Here is a 25,242-nt window from a genome sequence, read left to right on the forward strand (position 1 = left end):
CATATGGGTCAAAGGGGGTCATAGGTTGAGCTATGACCCCCTTTGACCCATTAAATGATGACGTATATCTCTAGGGGTCCTAGGACCCCTAGGGACATATTAGAATCATTCTTATGAGTCAAAGGGTCTCATAGGGCGACCTATGACCCCCTTTGACCCATTAGATAATAGAATATATATTAGAATCGTTCTTATGGGTCAAAGGGGGTCATAGGTTGACTTATGACCCTCTTCGACACATTACATGATGACATATGTCCTTAGGGGTCCTAGGACATCTAGGGACATATTAGAATGCTTCATATGGGTCAAACGGTGTCATAGGTTGACCTATGACCCCCTTCGACCCATTAAATGATTACATATATAGCTAGGGGTCCTAAGACCCCTAGGGATATATTACAATCATTCTTATGGGTCAAACAGGGTCATAGGTTAACCTATAACCCCCTCTAACCCATTACATGATGACATATGTCCCTAGGGGTCCTAGGAACCCTAGGGACATATTAGAATGTTTCATATGGGTCAAAGGGGGTCATAGGTTGACCTATGACCCCATTCAACCCATTAAATGACAACATATATCCCTAGGGGTCTTAGGACCCCTAGGGACATATTAGAATCTTCAACCCATTACATGAGGACATATGTCCCCAGGGGTCCTAGGATCCCTAGGGACATATTAGAATCGTTCATATGGGTTAAAGGGGGTCATAGATTGACCTATGACCCCGTTCGACCCATTACATGATGACATATGTCCCCAAGGGTCTTAGGATTCCTTGGTACATATTAGAATCATTCATATGGGTCAAAAGGGGTCATAGGTTTACCAATGACCCTCTTTGACCCATTAAACGACGACATATGTCCCTACCAGTCCTAAGACCCCTAGGGACATATTAGAACTATTCTTATGGATCAACAGGAGTCATAGATTGACCTATGACCCCCTTTAACTCATTAAATGATGACATTTGTCCTTAGGGGTGCTAGGACCCTAAGAACATATTAGAATTATTCTTATGGGTCAAAGGGGGTCATAGGTTGACCTATAACTCCCTTTGACCCATTACATAATGACATATGTCCCTAGGGGTCCTAAGACCCCTAGGGACATATTAGAATCCTTCTAATTGACCCATTACCTGACGACATATGTCCATAGGGGTCCTAAGACCCCTAGGGACATATTAGAATGCTTCATATGGGTCAAAGCAGGTCATAGGTTGACATATGACCCCCTTCAACCCAACAAATGATGACATATCTCCCTAGGTGTCCTAAGATCCCTAGGGACATATTAGAATCCTTTTTATGGCTCAAAGGGGGTCACAGGTTAACCTCTGACCCCCTTTGACATATTACATGACGACGTATGTCCCAAGGGGTCCTAAGACCCCTAGGAACATGTTAGATTCATTCATATGGGTCAAAGGGGGTCATAAGTTGACCTATGACCACCTTCGACCCATTAAATGATGACATATGTCCCTAAGGGTCCTAGGAGCCCTACGGACATATTAGAATCATTCTTATGAGTCAAAGGGGGTCATAGATTGACCTATGACCCCTTTTGACCAACTACATGATGAAAATTTTTCCTATGGGTCCTAAGACCCCTAGGAACGTCTTAGAATTGTTCATGACCCATTACATGATGATATATGTCCCTAGGGGTCCTAGGACTGCTAGGAACATATTAGAATCTTTCATATGGATCTAAGGGGGTCATAGGTTGACCTATGACCCCCTTCGACCCATTATATGATGACATATGTCCCTAGGGGTCCTAGGACCCGTAGGGACATATTAGAATCGTTAATATGGATCAAAGGGAGTCATAGGTTGACCTATGACCCCCTTCAACCACTTAAATGATGACATATGTTCTTAGGGGTCTTAGGACCCCTAGGGACATATTAGAATCGTTCGTATAGGTCAAAAGGAGTCATAGGTTGACCTATACCACCTTCGACACATTACATGATAACATATGTCTCTAGGGGTCATAGAACCCTTAGGGACATATTAGAATGCTTCATATGGGTCAAATGGGGTCATATGATGACCTATGACCCCCTTTTACCCATTAAATGACAAGATATGTCCTTAGGCGTCCTAAGACCCCTAGGGACATATTAGAATTGTTCTTATGGGTCAAAGGGGGTCATAGGGTGACCTATGACCCCCTTCAAACTATTACATGATGACATATGTCCTTAGGGATCCTAGGACCCCTACGGACATATTAAAATGCTTCGTACGAGTCAAAAGGGGTCATAGGTTTACCTATGACCCATTTCGACCCATTAAATGATGACATATGTCCCTAGGGTCCCTAGGACCCCTAGGGACATATTAAAATCATTCTTATGGATCAAAGGGGGTCATAGGTTGACTTATGACCCCTTTCGACCAATTACATGATGACATATGTCCCTCGGGGTCCTAGGACCCCCAGGGAGATATTAGAATCGTTCTTATGGGTCAAAGGAGGTCATAGGGTGACCTATGACCCCCATCAACCCATTAAATGATGACATATGTCCCTAGGGGTCCTAGGACACCTAGGGACATATTAGAATGCTTCATATGGGTCAAAGGGTGTCATAGGTTGACCTATGATCCCCTTCGACCATTAAATGATGACATATATCCCTAGGGGTCCTAGGACCCCTAGGGACATATTAGAATCATTCCTATGGGTCAAAGTGGGTCATACATTGACCTATGACCCCCTTCGACCTATTACATGATGACATATGTCCCTACGACCCCTAGGGATATATTAGAATCATTTTAATGGGTCAAAGGGGGTTATAGGGTGACGTATGACCCCATTTGACCCATTAAATGATGACATATGTCCCTAGGTGTCTTAGGACTCCTAGGGACATATTAGAATTGTTCTTATGGATCAAAGGGGGTCATAGGTTGACCTATGACCCCCTTCGACCCATTAAATGATGACATATATCCCTAAGGGTCCTAGGACCCCTAGGGACATATTAGAATTGTTCTTATGGGTCGAAAGGGGTCATAGGTTGACCTATGATCCCCTTTGACCCATTACATGATGACATATGTCCCTAGGGGTCCTAAGACCCCAAGGGACATATTAAAATCTTTTTAATAGGTCAAACGAGTTCATAGGGTGACCTATGACCCCCTTCGACCCGTTACGTAACGACATATGTCCATAGGGGTTCTAAGACCCCTAGGGACATATTAGAATGCTTCATATGGGTTAAAGGGGGTCATAAGTTGATCTATGACCTCGTTCAACCCATTAAATGATGACTTATCTTCCTAAGGGTCCTAGGACCCCTAGGGACATATTAGAATCATTCTTATGGCTCAAAGGGGGTCATATGTTAACCTATGACACCTTTCAACATATTACATGATCACATATGTCCCTAGGGGTCCTAGGACCCCTAAGAACATAATAGATTCATTCATATGGGTCAAAGGGGGTCATAGGTCTTTGACCCATTACATGACGACATATGTCCCTAGGGGTCCTAGTACCCCTAGGGACATATTAGAATCATTCTTGTGGGTCAAAGGAGGTCATAGGTTGATTTATGACCCTTTCGACACATTACATGACGACATATGTCCCTAGGGGTCGTAGAACACCTAGAGACATATTAAAATACTTCATATGGGTCAAAGGGTATCATAGGTTGACCTATGACTCGCTTCGACCCATTAAATGATGACATATATAGCTAGGGGTCCTAGGACTCGTAGGGACATATTACAATCGTTGTTATAGGTCAAAAAGGGTCATAGGTTGACCTATAATCCCCTCTGACCCATTGCATGACGACATATGTCCCTAGGGGTCCTAAGACCCGTAGGGACATATTATAATGCTTCATATGGGTCAAAGGGGGTCATAGGTTAATCTATGACCTCTTTTGACCTATTAAATGATGACATATCTCCCTAAGAGTCCTAGGACCCCTAGGGACATATTAGAATCATTCTTATGGCTCAAAGGGGGTCATATGTTAACCTATGACACCCTTCGACATATTACATGATGACATATGTCCCTAGGGGTCCTAGGACCCCTAAGAACATATTAAATTCATTCATATGGGTCAAAGGAGGTTATAGGTTGACCTATGACCCTCTTCGACCCATTACATGATGACATATGTCCCTATGAGTCTTAGGACCCCTAGGGACATCTTAAAATCATTCTTATGGGTTGAAGGAGGTCATAGGTTGACTTATGACCCACTTTGACACATTACATGATGACATATGTCCCTAGGGGTCTTAGGACACCTAGGGACATATTAGAATGCTTTATATGGGTCAAAGGGTGTCATACGTTGACCTATGACCCCGTTCGATGCATTAAATGATGACATATATAACTAGGGGTCCTAAGACCCCTAGGGACATATTACAATCATTCTTATGGGTCAAACGGGGTCATAGGTTGACCTATAACCCCCTCTGATCCATTACATGACGACATATGTCCCTAGGGGTCCTAGGACCCCTAGGAACATATTAGAATGCTTCATATGGGTCAAAGGGGGTCATAGGTTGACCTAAGACCCCTTTCGACCCATTAAATGATAACATATATCCCTAAGGGTCCTAGGACCCTTAGGGACATATTAGAATCTTCAACTCATTAGATGACGACATATGTCCCCAAGGGTTCTAAGATCCCTCGGAACATATTAGAATAATTCATATGGGTTAAAAGGGGTCATAGGTTGACCTATGAGCCCGTTATACCCATTACATGATGACATATGTCCCTAGGGGTCCTAGGATCCCTAGAGACATATTAGAATGGTATATATGGGTCAAATGGGGTCTTAATAAGTCCCTAAGGGTCCTAGGGACTTATTAGAATCGTTCTTATGGGTCAAAAGGGGTCATAGTTTGACCTATGACCCCCTTGAACACATTACATGAAAACATATATCCCTAGGGGTCCTAGAACCCCTAGGGACATATTAGAATAGTTCTTATGGGTCAAAGGGGCTAATAAGGTGACCTATGACCCCCTTCAACCCATTACATGATGACATATGTCCTAGCGATATATTAAAATCGTTCTTATGGGTGTAAGGGGGTCATAGGTTGACTTATGACCCACTTCGACACATTACATGATGACATATGTTCCTAGGAGTCCTAAGACCCTTAGGGATATATTATAATTCTTCATATGGGTCAAAAGTTGTCATAGGTTGACCTATGACCCCTTTCAACCCATTCAATGATGACATATGTACATAGCGGTCTTAGAATCCCTAGGGACATAATAGAATCGTTCTTATGGGTCAAAAGGGGTCATAGGTTGTCCTATGACCCCCTTTGACCCTTTAAATAATGACATATGTCCCTAGCAGTCCTAGGACCCCTAGAGACATTAGAATCATTCTTATGGGTTCAAGGGGGTCATAGGTTGAACTATGACCCCTATGACCCCTTTTGACAAATTACATGATGACATATGTCCCTAGGTGTCCTAGGACCCCTAGGGACATATTAGAATTGTTCATATGGGTCAAATGGGGTCATAGTTTGACCTATGACCCCCTTCAACCCATTACATGATGACATATGTCCCTAGGGGTCCTAGGATCCCTAGGGACATATTAGAATCATTTATATGGGTCAAAGTGGCTCATAGGTTGATTTATGACCACCTTTAACCCATAAGAATGATTCTAATATGTCCCTAGGGGTCTTAGGACCTCTAGGGACATATGTCATTATGTAATGGGTTAACGGAGATCATAAGTCAACCTATGACCCCCTTCGACTCATATGAATGATTCTAATATATCCCTAGGGGTGCTAGGACTCCTAGGGACATATGTCGTCATGCAATGGGTCGAAGGGGGTCATAGGTCAAACTATGACCCCATTTGACCCATATGAACAATTTTAATATGTCCCTAAGGGTCCTAGGACACCTAAAGACATATGTCATCATTTAATGGGTCAAAGGGGGTCATAGGTCAACCCATGACCCCCTTTGACCCATAAGAACGATTCTAATATGTCTCTAGGGGTCCTAGGACCCCTTTAGACATATGTTGTCATGCAATGTGTCGAAGGGGGTCATAGATCAACCTATCACCCCCTTTGACCCATAAGAAGCATTCTAAAATGTCCCTAAGAAGTCGTATGACTCCTAGGGACATATGTCATCATGTAATGGGTCAAAGGGGGTCATAGGTCAACCTATGACCCCCTTAGACCTATAAGAACTATTCTAATATTTTTTTAGAATTTTGAAGACCCGTAGGGACATATGCCATCATGTAATGGGTCGAAGCAAGTCATAGGTCAACCTATGACCACCTTTGACCCATAAGAATGATTTAAATATTTCATCATGTAATGCGTTGAAGGGGTTCATAGGTCAATCTATGACCCCCTTTGTCCCATAAGAATGATTCTCATATGTCCTTAGGGGTCGTAGGACCCTTAGGGACAAATATTATCATTTAATGGGTCGAAGGGGATCATAGGTCAACCTATGACCCCCTTCGACCCATATGAATGATTTTAATATGTCCTTACAGGTCCTAAGACCCCTAGGGACATATGTCGTTATGTAATGTGTCGAAGGAGATTGTAGATCAACCTATGACACCCTTTGAGCCATAAGAATGATTCTCATATGTCCCTAGGGGTCCTAAGGACATATGTTATCATGTAATGGGTCAAAGGGGGTCATAGGTCAACTTATGACCCCCTTTGACCCATATGAACAATTCTAATATGTCCCTAGGGGTCCTAGGAACATATGTAATCATTTAATGGGTCGAAGGGGGTCATAGGTCAACCTATGACCTCTTTTGATGCAAATGAACAATTTTAATATGTCTCTAGGGTTCCTAAGAGCCCTAGTGACATATGTCATCATTTAATGGATCGAATGGGGTCATAGGTCAACCTATGACCCCCTTTTACCTATATGAACAATTCTAATATGTCCCTAGGTGTGCTATGACCCGTAGGGACATATGTCATCATCTAATGGGTCAAAGGGGTTAATAGGTTGACCTATGACCCCATTTGACCCATAAGAATGATTCTAATATGCCCTTAGGGACATATGTCATCATGTAATGGGTTGAAGGGTGTCATAGGTCACCCTATTACCCCCTTTGACCCATAAGAACGATTCTAATATGTCCCTAGGGGTCCTAGGACCCCTAGAGACATATGTCGTCATGTAAAGGGTCAAAGGGGGTCATAGGTCAACCTATGACTCCCTTTGACCCATAAGAATAATTCTAATATGTCCCTAGGGTTCTTAGGACCCCTTTGGACATATGTCATTATGTAATTTGTCGAAGGGGGTCATAGGTCAACCTATGACCCCCTTTGACCCATAAGAAGCATTCTAATATGTCGCTAGGAGTCCTAGGACCCCTAGGGATATATGTCATCATGTAATGGGTCAAAGGGGGTCATAGGTCAACCTATAATCCCCTTTGACCCATATGAACGATTCTAATATGTCTTTAGGGGACCTAGGATCTCTAGGGACATATGTCATCATGTAATGTGTCGAAGGGATCATAGGTCAACCTATGATCCCATTTGACCCATAACAATGATTCTCATATGTCTCTAGGGGTCCTCAGGACATATGCCATCATGTAATAGGTCAAAGGGGATCATAGGTCAACCTATGAACCCCTTTGACCCATATGAACAATTCTAATATGTCCCTAGGTGTCTTAGGACCCTTAGGGATATATGTCATCATTTAATGGATCGATGGGGGTCATAAGTCAACCTATGACCCACTTTGATCCATATGAACAATTCTAATATGTCCCTAGGGGTCCTAGGACCCCTAGGAACATATGTCATCATTTAATGGATCGAAGGGGTTCATAGGTCAACCTATGATCTCCTTTGATCTATATGAACAATTCAAATATGTCCCTACAGGTCCTAGGACCCCTAGAGACATATGTCATCATTTAATGAGTTGAAGGGGGTCCTAGGTCACCCTATGACCCCCTTTGACCCATATAAACAATTTTAATATTTCTCTAGGGGTCCTAGGACCCCTAGGGACAAATTTTTTCATGTAATGGGTCGAAGGGTGTCATAGGTCAACCTATGACCCTCTTTGACCCATATGAACGATTCTAATATGTCCCTAGGGGTCCCAAGACCCCTAGGGACATATGTCATCATGTAATGTGTCAAAGGGGGTCATAGGTCAACCTATGACCCCCTTTGACCCATAAGAATGATTCTAATATGTCCTAAGGGGTCCTAGGACCTCTAGGGACATATGTCGTTATGTAATAGGTTGAAGGGGATCATAAGTCAACCTATGAGCCCCTTCGACCGATATGAATGATTTTAATATGTCCTTAGAGATGGTAGGACCCCTAGGGACATATGTCATCATGTAATAGGTCAAAGGGGGTCATAGGTCAACCTATGACGCCCTTTGACCCATATGGACAATTCTAATATGTCCCTAGGGGTCCTAGGACCCCTAGAGACATATGTCATCATTTAATGGGTCAAAGGGGGTCATAGGTCAATCTATGACCCCCTTTGACCCATAAGAACGATTCTAATATGTCCCTATGGGTCCTAGACCCCTAGGGACATATGTCATCATTTAATGGGTTGAATGGGGTCATAGGTCAACCTATGACCCCCTTTGACCCATAAGAACGATTCTAATATGTCCTTAGGGGTCCTAGGACCCTTAGAAACATATGTAGTCATGTAATGCATCGAAGGGGGTCATAGGTCAACCTATGACCTCCTTCGACCCATAAGAACAATTCTAATATGTCACTAAGGGTCCTAGGACCCCTACGAACATATGTTGTTATGTAATAAGTCGAAGGGGGTCATAGGTCAACCATTGACCTCCTTTGACTCATATATATTAATAATATACATATATATTAATAACATACATATTAATATAATAATATAATAATATATATATATGGTTATTATATTTAATAAAAATATTATGTTATTATATATATATTAATAACATACTCTTTTATATATATATATATATATATATATATATATATATATATATATATATATATATATATATATATATATATATATATATATATATATATATATGTTATTAATATATATATAATAACATAATATTTTTATTATGTCATATTTAATAAAAATATTATGTTATTATATATATATATATATATATATAGAATACGTTATTATATTTAGTAAAAATAATAATAATATAAATTATATTTATAGATTATAATGAGAATAACATAATATATTATATGTTATATCTTTACATTATGTTATTATATATATATATTAATAACATATTTATATATATAATATATATATATATATATTACGTTATTATATTTAGTAAAAATAATAATAATATAAATTATATTTATAGATTATAATGAGAATAACATAATATATTATATGTTATATCTTTACATTACGTTATTATATATATAATATATTATAATACATATTTACATAGTAATATAACAAAAATAATTTATAAATCATAAGCTATAAGTCTTAAATTCGGTTTTCCCTCCAAAATGGGTTGGGATTTCAAATTTTCCACCAAAATTCACCTAGCCATATCGGATATCAGATTTCAAATTGGATGTTCGATTTGAAATTCGATATCCGATTTCAAATCCGATATCCGATTAGGCTTGGTATTTACCAAGCCTACTTGGTCAACCCAAAAGACATGTTTGAAGAGGGTTTTAGTGATACTAAGACTTCGAGTAGTCGTCTGACAATGTTATTTTGATTAAAATTGAATGAAACAAAAAAGGTTTTTTAATATCGCTCTCAAGATTCCATCAATATAATTTCTGTCAAATTCTGAGATCAATAAGTATTTATTAGTTAATTATCAATGAAGATTATTGTAAAGTTTTGATTGACATACTGATTGAAAAATAGCTATCATTTTCAAACGGTATTACATTTTTTAAATCTAAAATTTGTGTCACATTCTATGCTTTGCCTAGTATAAGAAAAATAAATAAATAAATAAATTTGGTAAAATTTTCTATTAGTTATGGTGGTCAGACACGAGACTTTTTTTTTTCCTGATAAAGTTTTGGTAGAAAATTCATATTTAATTATTTATTTGGAATAAAAATATTGAAAAATATGCATCACATCCAGGCATGAGTCTACTTTTCATATCTATAATTATATTAAAAAAAATTATCATTTGATTTTGATTAAGGTGGTCAGACATACACCTACTTTTTATTTTTGCCCTGAAATTTTTTTAGTACTACATTAAAATTCAAACTTTTGACCAATCAATTATTTTTTTCTCCTAATAAGGCCTAGTAGTTTAGAAACTACATTCAATTTTCTATAGATTATTTTCTTAGAACTTTTTAATATAAAGTCCATAACCACTTTAAAATTATGTGTCAAGTTGACATAATCATGATTTTCTGATTTTTCACTGCCACTTAAGGCCATAGTTTGGTACACCATGATCCTGCACATACCCGACTGTCTAACTCACTCTCCTCCCCATGACCCCTTGTGGGATCACATTTATTCCCAACCCACCCAAGAATTTTTCTTTAGGACCATGATCTCATAAGATATTCTTTATGGGACCATCTTCTTGTACAAAGTTAAACCTAGACCCGATTATTTATGATCCTCCAAAGGGTCCCAATGCCCCTAATTTCCATCAATTTCTTACACAATGTGATCTCATTATTTGCGGTAGTGATCCTTCCCATCTTGAGCCAATAGGAACACAAATTTGAATGCAACAAAAGAAAATATTAGAAAATGCATCAATGATGCATGTTTTTTTGACCCTACTAGTTTATCTATTGCAAGATGCCTCCACACACCCCTCACCCAGTCCACCTAGTGCCTTATATGTCCTCCTCTTACCATGGCATAAGCCAAATTTGAAGCCCTAAAAAATAAAGATATCAATAGCACATATAATCACAAATGAGCTTCTTTCTAGCCCCCTAGGCCCTTATACAAGATGTCTTATGAGCCCTTCTTCCTGTTTTGCCTCTGAAGTGACCCATTTTTGCCCTCCCCAATTACTTTTGCCTCCTAGTTATAAATTTAATTTCCTTTATCCCTTTATGTCATCTTTTTTCATCAAGTCATTCTTTCTTTTCAATATATCATCAACTAATGTTTTCTTATTCACCACCTTCTCGAGGGAGCATCACCTGATCTAGTTCCTCATTCTCCTCTCGATATTAGGGATACTTAGTTACTTTTTAAATTCTTCTAGTCATCTATTTATTTTATAGGTCTTGAAAATAATATTGTCTTGACACTATTTCGAAGAGGGGGAAAATGTAGATACCTAAATCTAATTACACAATTAAGTAATCCAATTTAGTTCTCTTCTAGGGAACTATTAATTTAATATTTAATATTTAATTAGTCCATGTAACCCCTAGTTAATTAATCTAATTGATTAACTATAGTCCAATTAATAAATTTGATTATTAATTAAATTCCCTTTTCTCTATTAAATTAGATAATTGCAATAAACCTATTTGATTTAATTCTCAAAATAACTTTTGATTAAAGAAATTTCCTTGAATCAATCTTAACTCTAGCCAGACCCTTAACCCAATCTTCATCCCCAGGTTCACAATCAACCCAACCCATCCACCTATACTAAGCCCACTTACATAACTAATTAAATATAATTAATCAAGTGACCCACTTGCATTCTCCTACAAATCTTACTTGCACCATAATCATCCCCTAATACAAACCTAATCAAACCCTAATCATGTGTGTAACTTTAAACATGAGAATTAAGAAACCCAAACCCAAACCCAAGTCAACTCTTGTCACATATATCCTTCTACTCCCCAACTTAAATACATTAAATTCTTCCTTAAATTCTCTTACACTTCTTTTATACATATCATCCATCTCTTACACCTTTTTCCCTTTCACATCTCCCAAAATGGTTACATTCCTACAAAACCTTAATCCCCTCTCAAGCTCTCTCCTTGTGACACTTGTCACAAGACTATGCATTCGAGAAATCATAATCTACGTGCTTCCTTTTCCTTGTATCTTGGAAAATCTTAAGAATTTATCAACATTGCAATTTGATCATCCATTTTCACCTACCTTTGCCTATAAATTAAATCCCTTGTATGCAAAGTTATAATGCTAATTTGAGATCCTGAAAACTACAAAAATTACCATTATTATGCTAAAATTCCTCTACACTTCCATAATACAAATCTTCATCTATTCCCATAACCATCAATCCATTGACATCCATTAAATCTTGAGTAAGTTATCATTGAGCACACATTCCCCATCTTGGACCAAATTTATACAACAAAGGAACTATTTGGTTTGCAAGGTTTTCTAATCTTTTCATTGTTTTAAAATATTTTCTAGTCTAATGTTAAGTGTAGTGATGCATTAGTTTCTTGAATACTTACTTAGCTTTGTATTCCTAATACACTAGCAAATATGATTCACAATGGGGACATTGGAAAAGCTTCAAGTTTGATAAATACTACTTATACTATGTCATTTTTTTGTGAGAGCTATATTTGGTAGGGTAATTAGAACTCATGGTATGCACATTGAATGACTCATTTTGATAGACTTACTATTAATAGTAAGTTAATAAATGTTAGAGAGGGAACCTTCTATTTTTAGTAAGGAAGTTGTATGGATAACGGATACAATGGTTAAATCTCATGTTCAACTTGAAACAAGAAATAATGATTATTCATGGAGTTGTATTTGTATTTATAGGTCTAGAGTTGTGTTGTTTTAATTATTGATTCACTAGTACATTTGGGTTCCATTTTCAACCTAAATTTTCAACAACAGACCAACTTGGCTTGTTAAATTCACTTTTTTTAATATGATCTTGATACCATCAAAATTTATTTTTTACATGTGGAATTCAAGTCTAGTTGATGATGGTGGGTAGTTTTAGATATTGTCTGATCCAACAAAAGTGATGATACTTAAGTTTTTCATCAAAATTTTGATGACACTTAAGCTCTTTACTAAAATTTTTGACAACACTTAAGTTTATTGTCAAAATTTTGACATTGTCAGGATATAAAAGAAAAAAGAAAAGTGAAAACTTATTTTATTTTCATGCAAAAAACTATAGATGAGAGGGTTCAACGTTGTTCCTAGGCCAAAGGAAACATTGATCATGGCAACAGCAACGTCTTCCTCAGGTAAGGTATTTCTTGATGGTTTTGCTGAGTTGGGAGAATGGTAGGGAAACTAAAAGTCATTAAATTTGATTGATTATGTTATAATGTGTCATGCCCAAATTCCAAGGCAAAAACACAACTACAAATTTTTTTTGAGGATAACCTAAGGTACTCATACATAGGTGAAATAAATCACTCCTAGGTTGGTGATACAAATGAAAGGCTAGGACATACTTCATATTAGTTGTACTGGTCTATAAATACTTAACACAACATATGTGGTTTAGTGTCAATACTCTCTAATATCCTTTTTCCTAGTTGAAGGTAAGCACCCTAATCAGTTTCATTTATAAATGTGGCTCATTTTAAAAGTTTGATCGAATATAGGTTACAAATGAATTGAATGAAAAAGAAATCCTACTTAAATTATGTCTTGTACTATATAATATGTTTACCATGTTGATCATACAAATTTTTGGGCCTCCAATATAACATATTAATGTTAACTGAACAACCTATGCACAATAATAATTTATTATCTTAAGCTAGTTGGTTTATACATGATTTATGATATTAAATGACACTATCCTCTACTTACCCACACACTCTCACTTATCAAGAACAAATCATAAAGTTATATATATATATATATATATACTTCTTAAGCTCAAACCTCTATCCATTAGTTAATAGCTATAGCTCAATTAAAACTATCCTGACTAAATCTTCATGTACCACTAATTACTAATTACTAAATAATTCCCAATCACTAATTCTTTTTCATGCTAGCGAGATTATTAAATGCATCAAATAACACATGTTATTCTACCACCACTAACTAATACATTAAAGCCAATTATACAACCAACTAAAAAAAACATATTATAATTCACTTACAACCTACTAATCTAAAAAAACCATGTATATCTTATAAAATACACTTATTGATACTAATTCTAATAGCAATAACTATGAGTTGCACTACATACAAAATTACATTTATCAATTAAACACCATTTCACATTCCTACTAGCTATCTCAAAACATTCCTATCTATCCCACATTCACTTTTCTAAAAATACCTCCTAACACCTACCTTATTCCACATTATTAATATTAAACTAAGGACTAGCAAATATCTTAGCTAATGACACTTCATTCCACACTCTTAATGAAACTCTAACCCCTAACATCCTAAGAAATCACCCCCCCTCCCAAAAACACATCCCAATTCCCAATACTAAAATCTTTAACTCCTCTTCCTAAGTCCACTCATGTGGACTCTCCTTATCCCATGACACATAGCCCAAGAAACATAACCTTTACACTCCTATACCAAGAGGCTAAAACTTCTTATGTGTGTCCTTGCTTCTACACCCCCTCCCTCCCCCCTCCTCCTACCCCCTCCAACCTTTACCAGCCATACCTTAACGTGTAATTTCTGGGGTGCATGATCCTAGAAAGGGGCGTGGCATGTGAAGGAAGCCTCTGACTTAAGTTAGAATATGCAATGCCCAAATAAATGCTTGATTGGGGTTGCATGAGAAATGGAGAGGCTTGGGAGTGGTGGGGACCACTTCCCTCCCATTTCCAAGTATGGTTATAGGCATAAGTGCCCCACTCGTATATGGTTACACATCTGCCCTTTTTTATTATTTATTTATTTATCTTTAATTATTTAAAGGCCTCCCCTATTACATGGGTCGGCTTCTGTAGAGACTAGTGTTAAGACATTGCATTTTATTTAAGGGTGTTTTAAGACAAGAGTTATATTATATACATCTTTATATATATATATATTGTAACAAGTCCTTTCCTTCCTACAAAGGATATATCGATGGGACAGAGAATGTCCCCTCTAGGCTTAACACCTTGCATTATAGTTTAAGTAATTATGTTATACATGCATTTATTATTATATATTTCTAGTAGAAGATTTTAGGACATGTATCTAACATGGATTTCATAGGCCCTATTCTTAATGATTATTTTATTGCTCTGTAATTGGGGTCGAATATTTTTCCACTTCCCATACAAATTCTAGAGAGATAAAATGCATCTACAACAAGGTTTCACTATGAGTTTAATGAATTTTTTTCTCTCTTCAAATTGTAGGAGACCATAATTATGAGTTTGGTGATGGTCTAATTGACTTCTCTATTCCTTTTAAATGTAAGTTTGAGGTTACTCCTTTGCATCCATCTAATCTATAGGATCACTTAGATTTACAACTATCAAAAGTTTTGCACACAAGATGTCATTGCACATGGTCAAATATATGATTACCAATGATGCATAAACTCCATATAGAATTATTCACTATTTTGAACATAGGGAAATATCTCTCTTTATAAACATGGGACTATTACAACACATGGAATTTTCTTGCCATTTCATCAAAATACATAACATTTACCTTACCATGAAAATACTTAAGTTTTGAAATGATTTAGCTATTGCTGTGAATCTCTCCAAAACAAGTAGTCTATAAAATATATTCGTGATTTGATTCATAAGTCTACATGAGAAGAATATCTTCTTTACATGAAACTATTTCTTTACACAATGTACATAAGATGGAGATCTTCCTTTTTACAACACAACACAAAAAAACAAAAATGGAAATTTGTCTTTACAAATACATTATATCAAAAGATAAGAAGGAAGATGTCATCCTCTCCAACACATTACACAAGACATATCCTTTTTGCTTCAAGAAGGCAAGGGGTTAACCCTAGTTTCTTCTTGGATCCAAGAGAAAACCTGCAAAAAGAACAACATAAAACCAAGAACCATGGAGGCTCACCTCAAATCCTAGGCTTCTATGAAGCCACCCATCGAGTAGGGGAAACAAGGCTCAAACTGGTTGCACTCAAGCAATAATAATGCATAAAACATGACATTACAACACATAAACTCCCTTTAAGGTTTAACACAATGATTCACATTGGAATCATGAAACAATGGGTGAAGGTGGGCTCTCCAAAGAGTAGAATTACCATATCCATATGCACATATACATTTGCAATTGCATAATGCCTCTTCAAGGCTATCAAAATACATCCTCATCATCACATCAATGCACTCATACCTCCCATAATAAAAATTCCTCTTCAAGGCTATCAAAATACATCGTCCTCATCACATCAATACACTTATACCTCCTATAATAACAATCAAGGCATATGGCTTCAATGGAGCCCATACTCCATGGACAACAAAATCCTCTCCAAGAGTAAGATCTCTCAACTTGAATGTGGAGCCCAACTAACCCCTTCACCCAAGGCATCTCTTCCCTCCCAAGGGTGAGTGAAGCCTTCACACTCATTAAAAATCAACACTCAAAAACAAGAACAAAGAAGGAAATCCAAGGAAGCAAATGAAGCACAATTTACAACCACTTCAACACAACACAAACCATGATTTTACCAACAATAATAACAAGGTTACTACATCATTATGAAAGTGCAAAAGAAGATCATGGCTTGGGCACCAATGTTAGTCCAAGCTAAAGGCAAATTTTTTTTTATTGTAGAGCTTCCTTCTCCTTAGTCCTTCCTCCTTTCAAACCCTAATTGTCTTTAAACTTAGAGAGTGGGTGAAAACTTCACTAGTTTTTCAATGTTAACTAAAAAGACTCTCTTGTTATCTCTTTTGGAAAAAACATCAAGCCACTATCTTTTACAACTTTGTCCCTACCAAATTTTCTATTTTGACCAAATAGAAATATGGGGATGGACTCATGGGACAACTCAATTTTCGAATTGGTGGAATAATGCATTGGTTAAGGGACCCCCTAGGCTAGCTAAGCACTAAAATGGTCAAATTTAGGCCCCTAACATGTTATGTTAACATATGGGTAGCTTATTTTCACAAAAAAAAAAACACTCTGGGACCACCTATTGAGCCTCTAAAATCCTTTTCAAGTTTGAATTCGAAATTCCCCTTGATGGTGACCCATCCTATCCTTTCTCCAAGTTGATTTTCTTAAATCTTTTGAAAGGCAATTAGTTTAAGATTAAGTGCTACCATGACCAAAAACCTAGGTGACATGTCATTAACACACAAACAATCTCAAGTGTCAAATGACACATTTAAACCACATTACACATCACCATGACATGTCCCTAATGTATTTATGAAACTAAATTTACCACACACATGCAAGCTTACATTTACAAAATAAACACATGACAATGAGGCTTTTGAATCTTCCACAAATTTGCCTTGGCTAAACTATGTTCACATAAGTTTAAACCTTGTTTCCCCGATTAAATTTCATGGTTCAATTGCCTACACACCAAACTCTAGCATCAATAGTCCAATGAAAATCATATTAAAAAATACATGTGTATAGATGCATGACAATTTTAACATTTCATAATCAACATATTCAAATCTCCATAATTTACCTTTCTTTCTTTTTCTAATCATTTTCATATAAAGAGCATTCAAAACATTAAGATATAAAAATTTGCATATCAACATTAATCTTTCCCTATCACGATCAAATCAATATTTTGAATCACATCGAAATCCAATTCCTATCATAGTGGTGAAATACTAATTCTATAACTGTTAAATCAGCCAACCTGAAAATTAGCTCCGATACATATCTTAGGTGAAAATTACCAAAATGTAAACATAACAAATAGTATCCTTTGATTCAATTAACATAGTGTGATTATTAACAACATCTTGTTATCATTATGGTACTACACATGATAAGTTGTATTAATTATGTCAGGTAATTAGGATGTTTGCACAGTCATGTCACATAGTTTCAAAATCAATCATTGAATAAATCCATTACATCTTGTTAGTCAATATATTATATCCACATGAAACATCACATCTTACATATCATTCACCACAACATATCCATCTAATACTACTCTCACAATAATTGGCTTGTTACGTTTACATCATACAAAGTTCTACCATGTAGACCCTTATCTAATTTTGATAACAATTTCCATCTACACTATTGGTAATTATTACAAGGGTGGTGTTGATACATCTTTCTTAAATAATTCGTTATCCTAATAGACCATAAAATACCATGAATCCATTGACCTAGTTTCTAGGTTATGACTTTGAACCTTTATTCCACATGGTCTTAACTCATCAACCTAATGCAACTAAATAAGTTATTTAATCTAGCAATAACTAAAATCTATATCCATCTCAAGCAACATCTTGTAGTTCCTTATTGATAAGTAAGTTATTGCTCATGACATACATAAATTCTATAACCTTCCTACCCTCCTTTTATCATATGATGTAAGAATATAATTCACATCCTCTTTAATAAAAACTTAAGCATATCATCTAATGTCCTTTCTCTTTCTAAATCCTAATCATATCCATAACATTTAGGGTTTGTAATAAGGTGCTAGGGAAGGGGCCTTACATAATGCCTTCCCCACCTAAATTTTCCATTCATTCATTCTTTCCCTTGTTATCCATGTCTCTATGGTGATCTTTTTCAATGGAAAGGGAACAAAACAAAAAGGAAAAGGAAGGGTTTTGTATAGACAATGTAGTACAAGTGGTTTACATACACCCACATTTAGGACCTGTAGGAGTAGAAGGAGGCCAGGTCAGTCAATATAAGTAGCTTGAGGTAGTAGTATTTTTTAATTTAATTTATTAATAAATGGATTAAAATAGTCATAAAAGCCCAAAAAATAGGAATCATCACTCTCAATAGTTGGCCCTAAAAACCACAGACAACAATGAAGAGCATAATTGACAAATACTGGAAAACCATCAATTAAGGGGTAGTTAAATTACTAATCAAATTCATATACAAACTACCATAGGATTAAACCATGATTAAAAGTGCCTAGATAGGATAACTAGATGGACATGCTCTGGTTTCGCATATAGAATGAGATTTTGTGTTATTTTCTCTCTAAGAAAGTGTGTGTCTTTCGCTTGAGGGAATGCATAAGATGCTAATGCCTATTGCTTCATCAAGTAAATTGTAGTTTGGCATCTTGATCTTCATCAAATGTGATCTAATTGTAACTATTGTCATGTTGGCTAAAATGCTTGATTACATACGAAACAATGAAGATTATATGTATTATATTTTCAATTATTTTTTGTATTCCTAACTATTGTGTCCAACTATTACTTATGGTTGCATGGTTTTGTCTCCCTATCATTGTTTAATTTGAGTTGATTATAAAAAATTGGTTTTAAAATTTAATGCTTGGTTTTCTTATGAATGATCCACACCCCCTCATAGTGATAACATACTCCAACAATCCTATCAATGACACCCCACATAGAAAGAAATTCAAATTAATTTCAATTAAGATTATCTTCTAACAATGATGAAATTGTAAAGGAGAGAGATGAAAAAAAAAATTTCTTATTTGTCCCCAATAATTTATAGGAACAAAGGCATAAATTTTGCATCTAGATTTGATATTCGTTGCATTAGTTCAATCATGATGGCTTGAAGACCTAATAAAAACTTTCCATCCTATATAACTATAAAAATGCACCCTTTAAGAATAGAAATACATATACATATTGTATTTTGAACATTATTAAGAATATCATCAAACCAACCACTTTACAATTGGTGTTTCTAATAATTTATAGATATCTTAAGACACATATGATGTTGTGCTTTCATTGATATAAGAAGGCTTAGTTGATTATTTAAAAAGCTTAAAGAAGTTTTGTAATCTATTAATAATAACACATTACTTAGAGTAGATTTCTTCTTCAAATTCTTTGGGTTGTGCCTTTATCATCTTTGACAACTCATCTTTTTCCTTTGGGCTTAAGATCATTTTAAAAATCTTTAGAAACATTCGGTAAAGACCAAATACACTTATTGGTTCTTTGAAGAAAGTCATGAAAGTTCATTACCGCCACCTATCTTTAACGCTAATAATTGTTGAGTGTTTCAACAAGTTTTGGAACATGCCAATGAGAAATTTAGGATATTTAATTTTTTTTGCAACTGTATCTTTCTCTTCGATTTCCTATATGTATCAAGAATGTGCATCTAAATGACCTTCATATATATATATATATGGAGCATGAAAAATATGACTTCACATCTATTAGTTGAATCACATGATGGCTCATCTTTAAGATATTGAATATTATACCAAAGTTTAAATTTTGACTAATTTAGAGTTGGGACCAACACATGCCAAATACAACATGCACCCTATTTGACATGTGCCCTATTTGAGGTTTGACACCTCAAACCATATGACATTTGTACTATTAGCTCTATATGGGTTCTTTTTCTTGGGGCACTTTGCTATCATCAAAGGCCAAGCTTGTAAATGACAAAGCTTCACATTCGTATAGTGCCTTAGTTGAAGATATTCAATATTCATGTGATAGGTAGTATGATAAAAATACTCACCCAAACACAACCATCCAACCCATTTATTCATGATTTTAGTTTGCCCATCTGTCTGATGATGATAATTGGTATTAGGAGTCAATTTTGTCCCTACCAAACAAAATAACTCTTGTTATAATGTGTTGATAAACATATCCCTATCATTGGAAATGGTACAAGGGAGATTGTGCAATTTGAACACTTCTCAAAAAAATAAAACAACAATTATGAAGATATGGGAATATTTAGTTTTCCTATCCATTACTACAAATATGTAATTCCTTTGCACTACTACCAGATTGTAGCACCTTTTTACCCTTTATTAGTCTTGTCATGCCACTGCAATCATACTTAAGTTCTTATATTGATCATAGACCAATAATGGACTATGCACTACCCCACAAAAGTAGTCAAGAAGAGTACTATTGCATTTAAAACACTTCAAAGAAAACTTGAAATGGTGTTTCAACTTGCAATCTCTTATAGGATTGTCATTAGTATTATTAAGATTCTATACAAAAAATTGTGTTACATTTAAGATAATAGTCCTCACCTTCCATCTAGTTTTGGATTTAGTCTTAGTTCCACTAATTTGATTGATTTGGAGTGATTTCTCTATTTTATTCAACAAAATAAAACAATTAATATTTTTGTTTAAGTTATAGGTATTGTATCTGGAGTTTCCTTGTGTACTCATTGTGAGCAACCTTAACTTTTATACTTTTGAACACATTGATCTATTTGATTAGAAATATTATATTTCTTTTTTCCAACATCAATATTGATTGATTATATTGAGTAAATCATGCTATTTTATGAAAAAAGGTATACCTATAAGTTACAATAACATGCAAATTTATAGGGGTTTCCCCACAATATGACAGTGAAGTCATGGGCCCTCATGGTATGAGGTCCATTGTTCAATTCTTGGTGGGGTTGCTGTTGTGATGTGAAGGTGGGGCTATTACGGCCAAAGATTTCCCTCTGTCTATGTGTGTGTTTCATCGAGGGCCTATTCGGATGTGCAGAGTGCTATAGGTGTTAGTGAGGATTACAATGGTCCACTATCATCGATGATGCTTCCCCCATGCCGTGTTGTATTTGGTGGTCCCCTGTACCCATAAAGGAAGCCAGTGGAAATTGGAGATTGGAGTGATATGGGGTTTTGTATGCTTCAAGGTGGACACCACATTTCATTCAAGAGTTATAAGGTGTACAATGGTAGATTTTGTTGGGTGATGCGATGCGCTCCCCTACCCACAGGTGGTTAATTATGTGGTGTTCCATGTTCACTAACAGTCATGGCTTTTGGTGCAATGGCAAATGGGCCCTACAAGTGGTATCAGAGCCTGGTTTTTGCTTGGTCATGGGTTCAAATCTCCCCGGTGCCTTCCCGACCTGCGTAAGCACCTGGTATGCGCGTCGAGGGGGAGATTGTTGGGTGATGCGATGCGCTCCCCTGTCCATAGGTGGTTAATTATGTGGTGTTCCATGTTCACTAACAGTCATGGCTTTTGGTGCAACGACAAATGGGCCCTACAGATTTTGGGAGTCATAAGGAGTGATAAGTTAAAAATGGAGAAATAAGGTGAAGATGTATGGAGAGATAAGGAGGATAGAGTGATTAGGAGTCAAAGTGATAAGGTTTTAAGAGATAGAAGGTGTGTGGCATGAGAATTGTGGATGGAAGAAATAGAATGCCAACAAAAATATTAGGATGAGGTCCCTCAAGAATGTGGCCTCACTGGTACAAAGTCAGTCAAAAGCGATTACCAACAAAAAAAAATGCAAATTTATAGATTTCTACTAGGGTTTATAAATCCACCAGAGGATTAATTTTTTTATATGATCATGTGCATCTCTATGTAGCTTGTACCCTAAAAAAGTTTCTTCTACATTTGAGACATCATCTCTTTAGTATTATAGGTCATAAGGGGGATACAGAGGAAATAACCAGCCATAACTACCATTGTTAGTTATCTTGCTTAGGTTTCTTCACAAAATCCACAACTATCCTTGTGCTCTATACTTGAAGGTGGCTGGTATAATATAGGATTAGGTATAACCTTCTCTATTCACAAAAAATAACTAAGAATTTTATCACTATTGAACTCAAAATTACTACTTTTATCTTCCCAATGACATTACTACAAGATCTTACTATCTTGTTACATGAGCATTGAATCAAGCTAAATCCTTTGTAGAATCTATAAGATAGATATGGTACCTCATGACTAAAATAGAAATTTCCCAATATAGATAAGTAAAGCTATGCAATTTACTCTATGGTTGTCATTACTAGATATTGACAACCCATGTATCAAATTACCTTAATTCCATGATTATTCATATTTTGGATTAATCTGAATCGTATAAATGGTGAATTGACTAATCTTGTCATTCTACTCTATACATCTCCAATTCAATACTACAAATATGCAATTCCTTCCCTGTACTCATGGTTGGAGATGTAGCTTGTGTAATTAACTTGTAGATTTGATGAGGTGTTGTAACCATAGGCTCTTCACTCTCTCTTCTTTACATACACATAAATCAAAGAAAAATATAAACTAGGGGGCTACATAATGGAAGCTTTTGTTGAGTTAGGGGAATGGAAGGGAAACTAAAAGTTATAAACTATGCCCCCATCTAGATTTTCTAGTCATTCATTCATTTAGGATTCAACAATGAATATATATTTTGTCTCTTGTTGTGCCATTGTGATCTATGTCTCTGTAGTGATTTTTTTTTAATGAAAGCTTTTCTTATTTTACACACACACACACACACACACAGATATATATATATATATATATATATATATATATATATATATATATATATATATATATATATATATATATATATATATATATATATATATATATATATATATATATATATATATATATATATATATATATATATATATATATATATATATAGTAAGTATAATTCATTTGATTTGTTTTAGATGCTATCCTTATTGAAGAGATGCTAATATTTAATTATTTAATTATTTTTCATTATATACAAGATACTACTAATTCTTGTATGTTTATATTTGATATAATTTTATAGCCAAATATTTGCCTATGAATAAAGTCCACGCCTAACAATATGAACCCATAACAAAATAAGGTGACAATTGCTAGATTGCGGTATCATTTAAAAAGAAAAGGTGGTGGAAAATGTTATTGTCCTTGTAAAAAATGCAAGGGCTTAAAGAGTCAAATAATTCTAATCACAACAACTTAGAGACATTGTAGGCAACATGATCACATTGAAGGGGGAAAGGATTTTCATCCTTTGGTGAATGTGGATTTCAAATAGGTGGAACATAGAAGTGTGAATATCAAAGAAAAAGGTAATTCTCCCATGGAAGAATATTATCCTGAGGCAGAGAACACAATTGAAGATGTTGGTATTGGCATACTTGATAATATGCCAGAGAACAAGATTGAAGAAGATGTTACTAGTGCAACTGATGAAGATGATGAAGAAGATTATAGTGGCACATCTAATGATGATGATGAAGAGAACCTTGATATACCTATAGTTGAAAAGGTATACGAGCCCTTGTACCAAGGCTCCCAAAAAATGCTTCTCTCTATTGTATTTTTGTTGGTAAACTTCAAGGTTATGAATGGTATATCCAATGTAGCAATCTCATGCATGTTAAGGTATAGTGTCATTTTTGTCATCTTCTATGTTAGCATACCATTAATGTTCTTTATATTAATTTTTTTTTCATAGGTTGATAAGTGAGTATTTGTTACCACCATCAAATATTCTACCTCACTCTTACCAAGAATTATCAACCATTATGAAAGATATTGGAATGGAGACGTGTGTCCCAATGATCATATTATATATCATAAACAACATAAATTTGCAACACTTTTCCCTGATTGTCACATTAGTAGATGTTGATTAGATCAAATAACCAAAAAGGTGCCTCACAAGATTCTTTGATATATTCTCATTATTCCACATCTGCAACTATTATTCAAGTGCACTATCTTGGCACAATTTATGAATTACCATGCACACAACATAAGTTAAGATGACATTATAGGAATGCTTGTGGATGGTTTTGTAGAGCCCATTTGCTATTGCACCAAAAGCCATGACTGTTAGTGAACATGGAACACCACATAATTAACCACCTATGGGTAGAGGAGTGCATCACATCACCCAACAATCTCCCCCTCGACATGCATACCAGGTGCTTACGTGGGTCGAGAAGGCACCCAAAGAGATTTGAACCCATGTTTAGGCCAAAACTAGGCTTTGATACCAATTGTAGAGCCATTTGTTGTTGCACCAAAAGCTATGATTGTTAGTGAACATGGAACACCACATAATTAACCACCTATCACTAACAGTCATGGCTTTTGGTGCAACGGCAAATGGGCCCTACACTATGGGCAGGGGAGCGCGTCACATCACCCAAAAAGTTTTGTATTTAAGGAGGTAGAAGATAGGTGACTAGTATTTAAAGAATAATCTCTTAATCTAAAGCTTTCATTGGTAGCAAATAATGTCAATCCATTTGGAGAGATGAGACCTATTTACTCAGTTTGGCTTATTTTTGTTATTAACAATAACATTCCTCCTTGG

Source organism: Cupressus sempervirens, chromosome 3 (genome assembly GCF_028749045.1).
Source record: "Cupressus sempervirens isolate cs-2001-9-10 chromosome 3, ASM2874904v1, whole genome shotgun sequence".
In the NCBI taxonomy this organism is placed as follows: Eukaryota; Viridiplantae; Streptophyta; class Pinopsida; order Cupressales; family Cupressaceae; genus Cupressus; species Cupressus sempervirens.